Here is an 18,626-nt window from a genome sequence, read left to right on the forward strand (position 1 = left end):
TCCCAGCTACTCGGGAGGCTGAGGCAGGAGAATGGCGCGAACCCGGAGGGGCGGAGCTTGCAGTGAGCTGAGATCCGGCCACTGCACTCCAGCCTGGGGCACAGAGCAAGACTCTGTCTCAAAAAAAAAAAAAAAAAAAAACCCTTGGGATTTTATGAGTGATGAGAGCATCTTTTACTAAAATCTAACTTTATGCTAATGATGACTTAGAGTGGAGCCCTTAGCTAGCCTCAGGATGGGGTGGGTCTCCAGAAAAACCTAATGATTGGAGAGGTGGAAGTTTTTCAGCCCCACACACCAACCTCCAGCGAAGCAGGATAGAGGCAGCTAGAGATCACACTCTCTAAAAACTCTTCAACAACAAGCTGTGATGAGCTTCTGGGCTGCTGAATATATACACGGGGGTGCTGGGTGGTGGCACATCCACAGAGGGCATGGAAGCTTGGCGTCATGGCCCCATACCCAGGCCTACGCACCTGTTCATCTGGTTGCTTGCCTGTTTCCTTTAAAATATCCTTTATAATAGACCAGTAAATGTGTGTTCCATGAGTTCTGTGAGCTGCTCTAGCAAATAAATTAAACCTAAGGAGGATGTCGTGGGAACCCTGATTGATAGTATAGAAGACAGCCTACTACCGGGGACTGGCATCTGAAGCGGGGGCGGCATTTTGTGGGACTGAGCCCTCAGCCTATGGGATCTGACTCCAGGTAGAAAGTGTCAGAATGGAAGCGAATGAGAGGACACGGAGTTGGTGTCCACTGGAGAGTTGCTTGGTGTGGAAAAATCCGGCACATCTGACCACAGCAGTGTTCTGTGCTGGGCTGAATGTGCGAGAGGAGGAAAAGCACTTTGGCTTTTTCCTATCTCTTACCAACCCCTAATAGAAGCAATGTAGAATTATTTATGTGAGACTCCAGTGCTTTCATAACATGACTATTCCGTGTCATGGAACATGACTATTCCAACAAAGAAACTCTATGTCATCATAGACAGTTTCACAGCTCATAAAGGCATTTCAGAGGCGAGTAGGGCTTTGAGGGCTGGACTTTCCATAAGTCTTTCTTGGCTTCTAGAACTTTCATGATGTTGAGAGTACCTGCCCATGTCTAACACCTACTATATTGGCACTGTACAAAGAACACACACACGGGCCGGGTACGGTGGCTCACTGCTGTAATCCCAGCACTTTGGGAGGCCAAGGCGAGCGGATCACGAGGTCAGGAGATCGAGACTGTCTTGGCTAACATGGTGAAACCCCATCTCTACTAAAATACAAACAATTAGCTGGGCTTGGTGGCGGGTGCCTGTGGTCCCAGCGACTTGGGAGGCTGAGGCAGGGGAATCACTTGAACCAAGGAGGCAGAGGTTGCAGTGAGCAGAGATCTGAGATCGTGCCACTGTACTCCAGTCTGGCGACAGAGCAAGACTCCATCTTAAAAAAAAGAAAAAAAAAAAAAATACACACCTACACAAACAGCACACACAGAGATGTGTATTTCTAACCACAATGCTGTTACATTACTATCAAACCCATTTTCCAGATGAGAAAATGAGTCAGAATTTAAGTAACTCACCCCAGGCTGTCCTGTCTAGAGTAGCAGGCAGGCTGCAGCAACCCAAAGCCTGTGTTCTTTCTACCGAAGCACATTACTTCCGTACGAAACTCCGTGGAGACACAGACCTATGGAAATTAACCTTGTGTTTTATTGATGTGACTTGTGATTTCATGGCAGGAATGTTCGTTTTCCTCTCCGCTGTTGTGTTTGCTTTGAACAGCGGTTTGTCCTTTGGCAGAGGACCCATCTAGCCTGGGGCCCCATTGGCAGCGCCAACTCTGGTGCGTTTCAGCAGCTCAGCAGCAGCAGATGCTGTCCATTAATCTCACTCAGGGTCTCAGCTCTGTGACATGAGGTCACTGCAACATTGCTCCTCCCTGCGCTAGCTTCTCATTGTCTGAGGAATGCAGGAAAATCATTCTGACGATATCCGCCAGCCTGGCTCATCCGGCTTGACCAGTTCTAGGCTAAAATCAAGCTACAGCTCTCGAGAGCCATAGATTCCATGTGCTGCTCTCCTAGATGATTTCGTGGCTGCCAGCCAACCCTGCAGCAGGAAGAAGGGAGAAGAGAAGGAGAAGACAAGTTTGTAAACCTGAGTTGTGTTTGAAAGCCCAAGGTTTTCTAAAAAAATCTTCTCTAGAAGTTGATGAATCTTTTTTCAATGGAATGATTCAAAATAACTGACACTCTTATTAACCTCATGGCAGAGCCAAGATAACACCTTACACTTTGATTCAATGATGCAAAAAATAACCAGTTGAAAAGTCAATGTGTTTTTTTTTTTTCCAAAGAACAGTGCTGTGTTGTAGAAAGGGCAGTGGATTAGGAATCAGAAGGCCAATGTGGGTCATGGTTCCTCTCTGCGAACTCTCTAACACTGGAACATTGAGGAAATCACGGAACTTCCATGAAGCAACTTCTATCAGTTGTGACAGCAACTACTCACAAAATACCTATAATATTAGCAGTAGTACGGTCTCCTTAGAGATGCTGGATTTCCAGTTTGATGGGCGTATTCTCATGGATGGAATGTTTTTCAGTGGGGCGACACTAACTGGCTGTTGGAGATCTGTGTGGGGACACGACCGTCACGTATGATCCACAGGCACTTCTCTGGTTCTCTGTGGCTGGTTCTGATTTTATTCCAAGTTTCTGAATGAAGTGGTTTCTATCCCGATGTGCCCTTCCTATCTTTTCTTCCTCTCTCTCCCCTCATTTCAGCCTCCTCCCATTCTCACTTCTAACCTCTACCCCATCTCCAAAACACTGGGAAGTCTGCATTGAGACGATAAGGTCATAGTATTAGCACACGTTTGTATCAAGTTCTCACAATGTCTGAAATGTGGTTATGATTCCATGATGTCTCTAATCCCTACTCACCCAGTTCTTAAGAATCAAGGGCAACCCCGCTTGGGTCCCTTTCCACGCTGTGGAAGCTTTGTTCTTTCGCTCTTCACAATAAACCTTGCTACTGCTCAAAAAAAAAAAGAACAAAAAAGAATCATGAATGATAAGGAAATATATGGACTAAATGTTTGGAATTACTTAATAATGTTTCACATTTTACAGTGTGTAAATTAGTATTATTGTCACATGTATCATTCAGAACACAGTAATATTGAATTAGAGCCCACATTTTTGACCTGTCATGTCACGGAAAAGAAAGAGGACATGCTGACTTTTCCAATTTCTTCTATTGTCTCTTCTGAAATAAAGTAGTTTTATGTCCATCATTGAAATATAATAAAATTGGCAGGGCATGGTGGTTTACGCCTCTAATCCTAGCACTTTGGGAGGCCAAGGTGGGCAGATCACAAGGTCAGGGGTTCGAGACCAGCCTGGCCAATATGGTGAAACCCCATCTCTACTAAAAATAGCAAAATTAGCCAGGTGTGATGGCAGGCACCTGTAGTCCCAGCTACTTGGGAGGCTGAGGCAGGAGAATTGCTTGAACCCAGGAGGCAGAGACTGCAGTGAGCCAAGATCATGCCACTGCACTTCAGCCTAGGCAACAGAGCAAAACTGTCTCAAAATAAAACAGAGAATTCACCCGTATTATTCATTGTGCTATAGATTTTAAAAACTTCTTCACTCACTTTATCTTCTATTATCACCCTTTAGGGAGACATGGAAAACCTTTTATCTGTTTACTTCAGGGAAATTAGATACTGAATAATTGTAATGTATTCAGTGTTAATTATAAATACGCAGCATATGTTTTTATATGTATTGTATTTATGTGCTTTAGGTAATTATACATGTGAGCTCCTTGCCAATTTTATGGCCAAAATATTTTACTTGGCTGATTACTAAGTGTATTTTAAGCTTACTTGTTGAAATATGAAGGGAATATACTATAAATCCAATTAACATAATTTATCTGCCTAAAGAGAATGGTTGCTTTTATTTTTTTTTCTCTATTTTAATGATGAAAAACAGTTGTAAGAGTACGGAGTACTTAATTTGTTTTTAAAGCTTTCCAGGCCCAATTTTGTTGTTTTCTTTTAAGAGGAAAAGATAATTTTTAAAGAAATTTGGAAATTTTAAAGAAAGCATTAAAAAAATCACCTACAACTCACTATCAGTTTTCAATAATTTTCTGTCTAATATTTTAAGACATTACAATCTTAATATAAAGAGTTTCATGTCTTATTTTACACTTAATGTTATATCCCAAATGTTTCCTTTATCTTTGCCATGAACGCTGCTATAAATAACTCTTTAGATTTACCTCCATTGCTTTCTAAAGCTATATTTCAAGAGATGAAATTACTAGTTCAAGTATATAAAATGCTTAAGATTCATTACATACTCCTGTTTTGACAACCTGTTTTCATGAAGGTTGCATCAGCTCACATTCGCATCAGCACTCTGTAAGAATAGGCCGGGCGCGGTGGCTCAAGCCTGTAATCCCAGCACTTTGGGAGGCCGAGACGGGCGGATCACGAGGTCAGGAGATCGAGACCATCCTGGCTGACACAGTGAAACCCCGTCTCTACTAAAAAATACAAAAAAACTAGCCGGGCGAGGTGGCGGGCGCCTGTAGTCCCAGCTACTCGGGAGGCTGAGGCAGGAGAATGGCGTGAACCCGGGAGGCGGAGCTTGTAGTGAGCCAAGATCACGCCACTGCACTCCAGCCTGGGCGGCAGAGCGAGACTCCGTCTCAAAAAAAAAAAAAAAAAAAAAAAAAAAAAGAATGGTTACTTCAATTCCTCACTAAAATGGCTATTAAATTTTTAAAAAATCTTTGCCAATTTGATGAGTGAAAAAAGATTATTTCCTTATTGTTCCATTTGAAGCTATTCGTGTCTTCATATGTTTACTGACCATGTGAAAATTTTCTTTTGTGAATTGTTCATATCCTTTGCATCTTTATCTACTGGAGTATTATTTGTCTCCTGCTTATGTGTATAAGCTCTTTTATTGCCTACCTTGCCTTTCTTCTATAGAAACATGTTGTTAATTCTCAGTATTTGTGTTTCCATAATTTTAGAATCACCTAGTCCATGGGAAACGCGGACAATTCAGACAGTCAGCTTTAGGGAAAACTCTGTATAGTTTTGTTTGAAATTTCATGGGATGCATTTATAAATCTTGGAAGAATTGTCTTCTTGGCGGTATTAGGTGTTCCTATCCATTAATATGATTTATGCCTCTATTTGTTTGGATCTTCTTTAATGTTTTTCAATAAAGCTTCAAAATCTTCTTTATAAATCCTGTACATCTTTTGGTTTGATAAGATTAAAGTATGCCAACTAATTGGATAGCCTAGAAGAACTGGATAAGTTCCTAGAAATGTACAACTTATTAATGAAGAAATAGAAAACTCAAATATAGCAATAACAAGGAGATTCAATCACTAATCAAAAATCTCCCACAAAGAAAAGTTCATGTCCAGATGGTTTTACTGGTGAATTCTACCAAACATTTAAAGAAGAATTAAGGCTAGTATTTCTCAAATGCTTCCAAAAAAGCTGAAGATGACAAAACACTTCCAGACTCATTTTACAAGGCTAGTATTACCCTGAACAAAAAAGCCAGATAAGGACCCTGTAAGAAAAGAGAATTAACCAATATCCTCAGTGAACATACATCCAAAAATTACCCACAAAACACTAGCAAGTCAAATTAAACAGCACATTAGAAGGATCACACACCATAATCAAATGGGATTTATCCCTGGGGTGCAAGGACGGTTCAACATATGCAAACCAATAAATATGATACCGCACATTAACAGAATGAAGCACATAAATTATATGATCATCTCAATATATGTAGAAAAGGCATTTCTCAAAATTCAACATCCTTTCATGATAAAAACTCTCAACAAATTGTGTATGGAAGGAATATACCTCAGCGTATATGAAAGGTCATATATGAAAGGTTTCCAGCTAACATACTCAACAATGAAAAGCTGAAGGCTTTTCTTCTAACAAGACAAAGGTGCCCACTCTCGCCAGTTCTATTCAACATAGTACTGGAAGTCCAAGCCAGAGCAATTAGGCAAGAACAAGACATTAAAGGCATCCAAATTGGAAAGGAAGAAGCAAAATCGTCTCTGTTTATATGTAACGTGATCTTATATATAGAAGTACCTCAGAGACTCCACCAAAAACTGTTAGAACTAATAATCAGTATTACAAAATAAACATGCAAAAATCAGTTTCACTTCTCTACACAAACTATGTTAAAATGAAGTAAGAGGAAAAATCATATTTATAATAGCATCAAAAAGAATAAAAATACTTAGAATAAATTTAACCATGGAGGTGAAAGATCTATACACTGGAAACTAGAAGACATTTACAAAAGAAATTGAAGATACACATAAGTGGAAAGATATCGCATGTTCATGGATTGGAAGACTTAATATTGTTAAAATGCCCATATTACCCAAACTGACCGATAAATTCAGTGAAATCTCCATCGAAATTCCAATGGCATTTTTTAACAAATAGGAAAAAAAATTCTAAAATTTGTGTGGAACCACAAAGGACCCCAAATAGCCAAAGCAATCTTAAGAAAGAATAAAACTATAGGCATTACACTCCCTGATTTCAAACTTGATTGCAAGCTACAGTAATCAGATGAGTATGATCCTAGCATAAAAACAGACACAGAGACCAATGGAACAGAATTAAGAGCCCAGAAATAAACTCATGCATATATGATCAACTAATATTTTACAACAGTGCAAAGAATACATGATGGGGAAAGGATAATCTCTTTAATAAATGGGTTGGAGAAACTAGATATGCACATGCAAAAGAATGAAATTGGATTCCTGTCTTATACTCACAAAACTTAACTTGAAATTGTTCAAAGACTTAAACATGAGACCTGAAACAATAAAACTGTTAGAAGAACACCTAGAGAAATACCCCCGACATTGGTCTTAGCAGTGTGTTTTTCTTTGGTTGGTTGGTTGGTTGCTTTTTTAGGACCCACTACAAAGCAGTCAATGACTTTTTGGATATGAAACCAAAGACACAAGCAGCAAAACCAAAAGTAGCAAGCAGATTTATATCAAAGTACAAAACTTCTGCACGGCAAAGGAAAACAATCAACAAAGAGAAAAAGCAACTTACAGAATGAGAGAATATATTTGAAGACCATATATCTGATAAGAGGGTTAATATCCAAGATATATAAGAAATTCGTACAACTCAATAGCAAAAAAAAAAAAAAATCCTTAAAAATGAGCAAATAACCTGATACATTTTTCCAAGGAAGATATACAAATGGTCAATAGGTATAATAAAAGGTGGTCAACATCACTAAGCATCAAGGAAATGCAAATCAAAACCACAGTGAGATATCACCTCACACCTGTTAGAATGACAAATCAACCTAAGTGTTGGCAAGGATGTAGAGAAAAAGGAAACCTTGTGCATTGTTGGTGAGAATGTAATTTTTTACCACCATTATGGAAAACAGGATGGAGGTTCCACAGAAGGTTAAAAATAGAATCACCTTAAAGAGACATCTGGACTCCAATGCTCATTACAGCATTATTCACAATAACCAAGACATGGAATCAACCTAAATGTTTATCAATAGATGAATGGATAAATTATGGTGCATATATGCAGTGGAATATTATTCAGCCACAAAAAAAGAAGTCTACCCTGCCATTTGCAACAACATGAGTGAACCTTGAGGACATTATGCAAAAGGAAATAAGTCAGAGAAAGATAAACACTATGGTTTTAGTTACATGTGGAATCTAAAAAAGTCATAGAAACAGAACAGAACAATGATTGCCAGGGGGTGGAGGGTTAGAGGAAATGGAGATGGTGGTCAAAAGGTACAAACTTTAGTTATTAGATGAAGAAGTTCTGGGAAACTAATATACAGCATGGTACCGCATGGTGACTATAGTAATCATACTGTATTATATACTTGAAATTTGCTGAGACTTAAGTAGATCTTAAATGTTCTCATCACACACACAAAAGTAACTAAATTAGATTATAAGATGTGTTAACTAACTTGATTGTGGTAATCATTTCACAATATATATGTTACATGAAATGTTTTAAAAACTTTGGTTGACAAGTACCCTTAATTGGTTATCAGTTATGATTAGGTTAAGGAAATTCCCTTTAATTCCTGATTTGTTTATATTATTTACCATGAATAGATACTGGATGTGATAGGATACTTTTTAGCATATTTTGAGATACAAAATAATTATTTGATTTCTTTTCTTTGGTGTGTTAACATAGCAAGTTAATATAACAGATATGTAATTTATATAATTAATATTATTATATACCAAAAAGCCAACCCTTCATCCTTGGGATAAACCTAACTTGGTCATGATATATATTAAACATTACTGAGTGCTGTTAACTAATCATTTTTCATTCATGTTCATAAGCGAGTCTAATCTGTTAATTATCCTTATTATATTTTCATATTGTTGTAGATTTTAGAATTAATTTTAGATTTTAGAATTAATGTTAGAGTTAATTTAGATTTTAGAATTAATATCTGCTTTTTTAAATGAATGGAATCACATTCTGTAGTTTTTTTATTCTCTTAAAATTATCTTTCCCTTAAGTGTTTAAAAGTGACCTGTAAAACTGGCTAGATCTGGCATTTTCCTCATGCTAAAATTTTAGATTACTAATTTTTTTCAATAGTTAGTAGGACTGTTACAGATTTCTCATTTTTCTTGAGTTAATTTTGATAGTTAATATTTTCATATGAATTTCTACATTTTATCTTTTTTATTTAGAGGCATACATTTCTTAATATATTTTTATCTTTTAAATTTGTTTTTACTCATGTTTCTTTATCCCTTTTTCATCATTATATAGTTTATGCCTTCTTTTTTCCTTTAGCATTCCTGCCAGAGGTTTGTCAGTTTCATTAATCTTTTCAAAGAAATAACTTTTGTCAGCCGAGCGCAGTGGCTCACACTTGTAATCCCAGCACTTGGGGAGGCTGAGGCAGGTGGATCACCTGAGGTCAGGAGATTGAGACCATCCTGGCTAACATGGTGAAACCCTGTCTCTACTGAAAATACAAAAAATTGGCTGGGCGTGGTGGCGGGTGCCTGTAATCCCAGCTACTCAGGAGGCTGAGGCAGGAGAATCACTTGAACCTGGAAGGTGGAGGTTGCAGTGAGCCAAGATCGCGCCACTGCACTCCAAGCCTGGGTGACAAAGCAAAACTCCACCTCAAAAAAAAAAGAAAAAAGAAAAAAGAAAAAGAAATAACTTTTGTCTTTGTTGATCTTTAATATTACATTTTTAAACATTTCTTTTATTACTGTTTTTTATTAATTTCCTTCTACTTTCTTTGAGTTTATTCTTTTCTTATTTTTAAATGAGGTGCTAAACACATTAACTTGCCATCTTTTTTTCTGATATAAACATTGATTTGAGAGTATTGATTTTTCCTCTAAGTAACCGTTGTCATGCATCCAGTAAGTTTGGACAGATAGTATTTCTATTATCATTGACTGTTAAACATTTTTTAGTTTTTATTATGATTTATTTGACCCATGAATTACTTAGAAGATTGTGAGTTTATGAGCGTATGTTTTAGTATGAGAACTAAATTTTATCTAAAACTTTTATCTAAAAAAGATAAAATTTATCTTATCTTAAAAAGATAAAAAATTTATCTATTAATGATTTCCAACTTGATTGCATTATATGCAATCATAGAACATTCATTGCAATTTGTGAATACTAGTTAGAGCCTTAACATAGTCAGTTTTCTTAAATATTTTATGTATTCTTAAAAACAATGTTGAGCATGGTATTTTATACATTTTTTAGATCAAGCTTTTGTTCAAATTTTCTGTGTACTTAATTTCTGTCTATTTACTCTATCAGTTACTAAAAGAAGTGGGTTGAAAGAGGTAATATATTTTGAAGCTAAGTTATTAGGAAAATACAAGTTTAGAATTGCTATCTTTTTAAGTGAATTGAACATTTTATCATTAAGCAGTGATAGAATTATCTTTAGTAATGTTTTTCTTTACAGTTTATTTTGTCTAATTTCAGTATAACTTTGCCAGTTTCCTTCCAATTAGTATTTTTTCTAGAATATATCTTCCACCCCTCTATTTTAGTGGTGTCTCTTATACATAACATATAGCTAGATTTTATTATTTCAATCAAACCTCACAGCTTTTACCTTTAAATTCTACCGTTTTACCACTTAGTACATTTTTAGTTTATTGTGATTCATGATAGATTTGAATGCATTTCTATCACCTTATTTTGTACGATGTTTCTTCCATTTGTTCTTAGGCTTCTCCCCCACCCTACCTTTTCTTCCCTGTACAGGAAGTTCATGTAAAATGGAGTGAGCATCTCTAATTTACCTTGATTCCATGGATCTCTCTAGTCTTGATCTTTACGTGAGTCCCTGACTACTGGCTCACTTTCCTTCTGTGAATTGCAGTGGTTCTGAAAGATGGGATTATATGTTCCATACCCTCTGCTCAGTTATTCATCTTCTCTTTTGTCACCGCCCCAAAGCCTAGACTTCAGCCAGGTCCATGCATCTTCCTCCACAGCTCCTGCTCCTTCTTGTTTTCATTCCACTGCTGAACCTTCAGAGCTTTGTCTAAAAGCTCTAATTTTTAAACAAGATCCTCCCAGTAAAAACATATTCTCAGGCATCAGAGGTTGTGGGGATTCAGCAGTACAGTAGGAATCATTGGTACATATGGGTCTTTTATGAGTTATATTTGCAATTCAAGACTGACAGCACTTAGAAACAATACAACTTGTCCTGTAAGTCTGGTGAGCAGAAAGGAGGAGAAAACGGAGCTTGCCAAACAGTTCAGAACTGATGGAAAAGCAGTTTGCTCAGAAGCCCCATATGGTTTGCCCATTTTCCTCTGCCCTTTGGAAATTCTTCTAAACATGAGTTCTGACTGTCAGCATGCGGTCCAGTAACATTTTCATTTCAGTCCCCAGCTCCTCTGCAATGGGGAGGCAACCGACCTACTCCAGTGTGCTTGAAACCGTTGTCACTGTGCCCAGGAGCACCAGGTAGCGCTGGTACTTCTCCCAGTAGATGGAGCATTAAGCTCACCAGAATTGCTCACTGTCGTGCTGTTCCCTGCTTTGTTGGTGGGGACTAAATCTTGTATGGAGTTTTCAGCGGTTTATGCTTCGTTTAGGGTCTTGATATCCAGTTTCCATGTTGGACTTCTTGTTTATATTTTGGCACAGGTCTCATTAATGTTGACCTCTTAACCATGTTAAAGAACCTCAAATAGGCTGCAGAACATGGAATTTGATCTATTTTTCACTAAATAAAATTTCTAAATTTATGTGTTTGAGTTCTAGCTATGACTACTGCATTGGTCAGATAATTTTAATGCTTTTTTAAAAATCTGCCAATGTTTGACATCAGTGTTCCCATAAAATAAATAAATGATTCTTCATAATTGCTTTTCCAGTGCTTTTCCCATGTGACTCTTTTCAGTAGTTTTCACTCCAGAATTGTTTGAGTAGTGGCTGTCATGATTCTTCTGAATTGGCGATTATGTCAGAACCATTTAATCAGTGCCTGAGCTGTGCTGGCATTGCGTTTGGAAGGCCATTTTTCAGAATGGCATCCACCTAAGCATTTGTTAAATTATTAGACCTATAAACTCTTCCCACAAGGACCCTCAGAAATACTGTTAGACATGCAGAGCCTTAGGGACACAGCCCTTTGCACCACCATAAGTACCTGAACTCTGTTAAGCAAAGTTCAAAACTTTGAGCCAGAATGGATAAGAGTCACGCTCTCTGTCCTCGGGAAACATCCCTCCAATGTCCTTGTCAAGAGCTTGCATACATAGTTAATCAAGGAAGAACTCACTGGGATTTTGAGTGACATCAGACACCATTCCAGCATCGCATGTTGAAGGATTACTAGCAGGGTTTCCCGTTAATTTATAAGACATATGTGATTATCCTTCAGCCTGCAGTCACTGTAGGAAACATGTTGCTTCTGCAACCTGCAACTGGTTGATGCTGTAAGAAAATGCATAAAAAATTAGTGCTCGATTTTGAAATTGTTATTAAACGGATCATAAAAATCAAAGCATCCCTCTTTCAGTTCTGTCCATTTGATTTATAAGGAGGCTAAAAATGGAAATGTAGATTTCAATGCGGCCAGGTGTGGTAGCTACCTGTAATTTTAGCACTTTGGGAGGCCACGGCTGGGGAATCACTTGGGCCCAAGAGTTTGAGACTAACCTGGGCAACATAGTGAGACCCCATTTCAAAAAAAAAAAATTAAAAAATTAGCTGGGCATGGTGGTGTGCACCTGCTGTCCCAGCTACTCGGAGGCTGAGGCGGGAGGATCGCTTGAGCCTGGGAGTTTGAGGCCGCAGTAAGCTATGATTGCACCACTACCCTCCAGCCTGGGCAATACTGTAAGAATCTGTCTAAAAGAAAAAAAAAAGACTTCAGTAGTTCCAGGAAACTCTTTGTGTTTAGAGCTTTATAGGTAGGTAAATAGATTGTTCTGCTGTTTGAGGCCTGAATGAGGTCAGAAAGTCTGAAAATCTTAAGCCTTTTCCTGGCCATTTTCTTGTGCTGCCTGACATAGGGCACACTCTGCTATAGTAAACTGCAGTTTGCTTTTCCTTCTGCTGAACCTCTCAAAACCTCTAACTCCTCCTTGAGAAAAGGGATTTGTGTCTATTTCATAGGACTGTTGTGAGAATGACATTTTGTGTATACATCTTTGTGTATGCATCAAGATATCAACAGATATTTTCACTGTGTTCTAGAACTGGGCCCCTTCATTCTTGGATCACTGCCAGTGTCTCTGATCAATTCAGTCATTATACCACCAGGCTTTGATTTCCTGAGTCACACTGAAATATTATTCACTTCCCTGTGCTTAGAAACTCACAGTACTTAAAGCCCTGAGTGTCTATGACCCCTTATTAGTGAGCTCCATCCTACCTCTCTTGTATATCCTTGTTCTGTGGTAAAAACCTCTCGCTTGGGTCATGTCCACGTGTTCCTTCATTTCCCCGCCACTGTCTTTGTTGCAGGCATCACTTGCTTCTGCTTGGAACCCATTTCTGTTCTCTACCTTTCCAAGTCCTTTAGGTTGGTTCCACTAGGACCAGTTCAAATCCTGCTCCTCCTTGAAGTCTTCCCACCCAACTCTTCCATCCCTCATGGATTTCTCCTTTCTCCAAACTTTCACAGCATGTTGGAGTCCCTGCAGCGTGATTTAGACTCTATTTACTACTCTCTGTCCTGTTTACTGCCTGTTTCATCAGTGTTACAACTGGACTGCATCTTCTCTGAGTAGGAGGACTTCAGTTCTTTGATTTGGTCTCCACACTGCCCGTTTTGGACAAGCAGCTCTTTAAAGGATTGTCGTATGATAGGTCAACGCAGACCAGTAATGCTTAAGTTTAACAACTGATCATAATTTCTTGGTTTTGAAAATGTTTAGTGCCAGGTAGTGGACTTCCTCATGGTGGTGGGAAGAGAAATCAACATTTTTATCCTAACAGCAGTTGATGTTATTGACCATCATCTATGGGCTGGGCACGGAGCTACTCACTTCCATGTGTGATCTCATTTAAGGGTCAGGACAGCCCTCCTCCCAGTAGACATGAGGAAACTAATCGTTAGAGAGCTCCGTCTCATATCCGTGTCACCACGCTCATGAGAGGTACTGCAGTCTGAACCCCAGGGCAGCTGACTCTGGGGCTCATGCCATTTTACAACAACAACAACAAATACAATATCCATCCTCATCTTCCCTATGCTTTGAGTCTGTGAGACCTGTGAGACTTTGGGTCTGTGAGACCTGAAGAGGCGGAGGACAGGTTGGAGCAGGTCTTCTATGTACATTAGATACCAGAATGTAGCCTGACAACTTTCTCCTAATTGTGAATGACAGAAAAAAAGGATGATTTGTAGAGATTTGCCAAAACTGTAATTTTTTTTTCTTTTTTTTCTTTTTTTTTTTTTGAGACAGTCTCACTCTGTTGCCCAGGCTGGAGTTCAGTGACACGGAGTTTCTCTGCAACCTCCCCTGCCCGGGTTCAATTGATTCTCCTGCCTTAGCCTCCTGAGTAGCTGGGACTACAGGTGCATGCCACCATGCCTGGCTAATTTTTGTATTTTTCAGTAGAGACGAGGTTTCACCATGTTGGCCAGGCTGGTCTCAAACTCCTGGCCTCAAGTGATCCACCCATCTTGGCCTCCCAAAGTCCTCCAAAACTGTAATCTTTTTTATTTTTATTTTTTTCCAAGATACAAAGAAACAGTAGAAATGTTGGAAATTGAGCTTATTGATGGTGCAACTATATGATATTGATGTTAGGATTTTCATCATGTAAAGTGGCTTACTTTTATTTGTGTTGTTTGTATAACTTTGAGTAGTTGAAGTCAGGCTTACCTAGTGTTGAAAGTGAGACTTGAGCACAAATTTGCTTGAGTTAGCACTGGAGAGGCACTGCAGAAGGCAGCCAAAGGAGAGCAAAGTGTATTTTTCTTTTGCATTTAAATGTTGTAATACTGTTTTGCAATAAGTGAAATATGTGTGATCACATAAAGGAGCAGTGGAGAAAAGATATTGAAATTCTAGGTCAATGGTTGATATATAGAAATAAACATATTTCCAAAAGTTAATATTACAGTTATATAAACTTCTATAATCTAACTAATTAAAAATCTTACAGACTAGAAATAAAGCTTGAAAATCGGCAAGATTTTTCTAAAGCTTGTTTTCTGTGCCTATGTGTTTCTGTGTGTTTCACATTCTCATGGCATGGCCAACTGGAAGGTATTCCATTGGTTATCGTAGCTATGCTACTAGGAGAGATATACTTTAAAAACATTTTCTGTTACTAACACAGTGAGGTGCTTTTAAAGGCTTGAGATAGCAATGATTTAAATGGAAAAGCCAATATGTTGTGTGCATCTGTAAGTACACATGAGTAGAGAGAGAAGTGGGCTAGAAGAAAAAAATTAACTATAGAAAAACATAAGCATATCCACAAAGTAGGATTTTGGTTTCTCAATCTATAATATTATTTCATTTCCAGATTGTGAATGGGTGGCACACACTGTTTCTTTAGCTCTTTTTTGGCCAACCTCACATAGCTATTTCTCCATACCTACTCATATATCACCTAAGAAACTACCTAAATTGATCTCAAATGGATCTAATGAGAAAGACATGCCTGGCGTCTTTGTAGAAATAATATCTATACAGCGGGCAAAGTTGCTTTAAAGTTTCTATTTGGGGAGCAATGCAAAATATTAAAGCATCTGTTGTTTCTGCAGCTTAACTTTTCTGATATTTTTACAGCAGCTAATTTAACCTGAGTGCACAATTCCAATGAAGGAAGTCGTAGGATAAAAAGGTAGAGCCGAAATGTATATAAATCTTTGGTGTCCTCGTAGATCTGATACACTGCCATACTTTCCTAAGCTTATGCAAAACAGAAAGTGAAGAAGCATTTTGCAGAAAACTAAATTATACATGAACTCATTAAACCTCACCCTTCACTTCTGATTGAGGGATTGCTGCAGTTGTCTGAAAGCAGAGGCAAAATGAAAAAATAAATAAATGAAAGACCTGCTCACATTATACATTTCAGTGGAAATGTAATTGCCTAGAAATTCGTTTGAAGTTCTTGGGTATGTGCAAAACTACATGTAGCTGCTGAAAATAAGAAAAAGGTCGTGGCACAGAGCATCCTTGTGAGCCCAGAATGTAACCGTTACATGTGTGGGGTACAGAGGGCAAGAGGGAAGGTCGCCCTGGATGCTGTGCTACAATTCTGCATGTCCCAATCAGCCTGAAACTCTCCTGTTCATTGAAATGTTTACTTGTTTTGTTGACTTGTTTTTCCACCCGGATATGTATTTATGTACATAACACACACTGTTTACTTCTTTTTCCAAAGGGGTTTTGTAACTGCCTCTTTGAAAGCATGTCTCAGTTGACAAACTCTATAGGAAGGTTGTGAGATTCCCTTTTTTGAACATCATATATCCTCAAAAATGTTCTTATCCATCAAGGATGGTCTAAATGTGAGCATTGTGAAAGAATAACGATGTAATAGTGACCTCTGTCAAGGTCATCTTCCACAATGAGGAACGTGAAATGGAAAAGGCATGAAGTCGGCATCTGTGCGAGACTTCATAGCTCTCAAGCCCGATGTAGCAGGGCTGGAGAAAGAAGGAAAGGCCTTTTCTGACCCTTAATTAAAGGGACTTTTGCTGGCTCTTTGCAGATTGCTGCTGGCTCCCCATATAGCTCTTAATTAATTCCACCTGTATCATTACAAAGTAAGCCCTACCTGAAGAGTGGGTTAACAGCCGTGGTAAGCTCCCTGGACTGCATTTTCTTTCACTCGACACTGTGTCTTGAAGGCTCTGGCAGTGGGGTGGAGCTGCCTCTAGGAGCAGGCCTGTTTTAATCAGCAAATCACAGGTCCATAGTAGTGAGACAGAGTGTCTCCCTGCTCACATGAACCGTGGCTTGACTAAGAACTCAGTGATAACGACACCTCTAAAAGAAATAAAACATGTGAATGTTCACTGTGGAGAGGACGCTCAGAGAAGCAGAGCTTGCCTGTGTGTTTCCAGCACTGACTCTCAGCCTGCAGAGGGAGAGCCATGCCTGCAGAGTTTGCAGTCTCCTGGCCCTGAGATGACATCCCCAGAAAGCTTTCTGCTTCGTGTACTCCAACCCAGTGCTCACCACACAGCCTCAGCTCAGGGATCTGGCTTTCTAGATAGTGCCACTGGCTAGGGCACAGCAGGCACAACAGACACTTGGAAAGAAAATCTCTCCATTTTAAATTCGTTTATTGGCATTCAGGGTTACACATCAGAGTCGCTTCCATTTAATGTGTGTGCAGCCATGACTGGAAATGATGCGTCTCTAAGAGTGGGAAGTGTACCCATCTGCTCGGGCTGCTAGACTGGGTGGCTCACACAACCGAAAGTTACTTTCTCACAGTCTGGAGGCTGGAAATTCAAGATCAAGGTGTTGGCATGGTTGGCGTCCTCTCCTCACACGTTGGCTTGCAGGTGGTCAGCTCTGCGCGCATGCCCCGGGGTCTCTGCGCGCATGCCCCGGGGTCTCTGTGTGCCCTACTCACCTTTTCTTAAAAGGACAGCAGCCGTACTGGGTTACGATCCACCCATATGACCTTAGTTTAAACTTAATTACTTCTTGAAGGCCCTGTCTCCAAATACAGTCCCATTCTGAGGTTCGGGGGCTTAGGACTTCAACATATTGATATGAATTTGTTGTGGGGGGTTCACAATTCAGCCCGTAACACTAAGAAATCATATTCTTTGTTCAAGAATGCTAAGAGATCTTGCAATTTGAGGCCTCACCAAGGTTGGGCCGGGCGAGGCATCAGCCCCATTGGTGGGTCCCTGTGAATCACCACCTGAGCTGTCCCAAAGGGTTGCTCCAAGGCGCGTGTGGTTATTTAAATGTAATTAATTTACATTTAATATTAAAATTCAGTTCCTTGGTCATCCCAGCCTCGTTGCAAGTGCTCAGTAGCCACAAGTAGCCCTAGCAACCGTCATATCAGGCAGTGCAGACTAGAACGTTTCTGCCAACGTAGAACTGTCCTTACGTTCTTGTTCTGGAGGGGCCACGCACAATGGCTGTGCAGTCGTTAAAAGAATCCCACAACAAGCACCCTGCACCTGCCTGCTTTGTGCCCAACTCTGTGCCTGTGGAAGTTAAAAAGGGGAATGCAGGCCCCCTCTTCAGGCAACAGTCTAATTGTGCCAGTAAAAATAACATTAAAGCTCACATATTAGAGATGTGAAGAAAACTTAAGTGGCACATATTAATACCCATGATAGAATCTTGAAGGAAAAAAGACCAATCAAAACTAAAATAGAAAATACATGGAAAAGGTAGATTTGAGCTGAGTTATAATGGTTACACTAGCTTTGCAAAGGAAGTGAAGGAAGGGCCCCCTGCTCAACGAACATCATATCCCACAGCAACTGGAACGCAATAGGCGTAGAAGCCAGGTGTCGTCATGCTCTTTATCTGAGACAACAATGGCACTGTACTGCATTCTCTCCTTTTCACTTTTTAGTGTCTTTTGCTCCTTCTCAGCCTTTCCTGTGCATTTATTGCTACATTCTTGGGTTCTTGGACATCCTAGCAGATCCAGTGGGATCTCCTTCACTGTACTGTCTTCCTCTAGAAATGTTTTGCTCCTGGTCTCTCCTTTTCCACCTACAGCAGGATGCTTGTAGCGGGGATTATCTTAGGGACTCCAAAATCACTTGAGCATGGCCCTTCTACAACGACAAAAATCCGTGCCATGCAGTAGGATGGCCACTGCTGCTTGTGGTTCTGAGCTCTCTCTACGTGGCTGTGATGACAGAGGAATAGAGCAGGGGTGCTTGACTGTACCATAAAATAAGAATCCACAGCTTCTTTTGCCTCAGCTCTTTCAGCAACCCTGACCTTTCTCTAGTGGATGCAGGAAACTTACTTTTTTTTTTTTTTTTTTTTTTTTTTTTTTGAGACAGAGTCTCGCTCTGTCACCCAGGCTGGAGTGCAGTGG

The 18,626-nt window shown here is 39.4% G+C and overlaps 1 protein-coding gene and 1 long non-coding RNA gene across 12 annotated transcripts in view; one reads left to right on the forward strand and one right to left on the reverse strand.

The window, feature by feature from the left end:
* PTPRM (protein tyrosine phosphatase receptor type M) overlaps positions 1–18,626 on the forward strand; it is an 835,753-nt gene that overhangs the window by 689,807 nt on the left and 127,320 nt on the right. The gene's annotated exons all lie outside the window — the stretch shown is intronic.
* Positions 1,713–12,050, reverse strand: LOC126941146 (uncharacterized). The gene is made up of 3 exons (XR_007721105.1): positions 11,905–12,050; positions 2,941–3,031; positions 1,713–2,104 (listed from the first exon to the last, which is right to left on the reverse strand). It is a non-coding gene; the product is annotated as an uncharacterized LOC126941146 (long non-coding RNA).

This window comes from Macaca thibetana, chromosome 18 (assembly GCF_024542745.1).
Source record: "Macaca thibetana thibetana isolate TM-01 chromosome 18, ASM2454274v1, whole genome shotgun sequence".
Taxonomy (NCBI): domain Eukaryota; kingdom Metazoa; phylum Chordata; class Mammalia; order Primates; family Cercopithecidae; genus Macaca; species Macaca thibetana.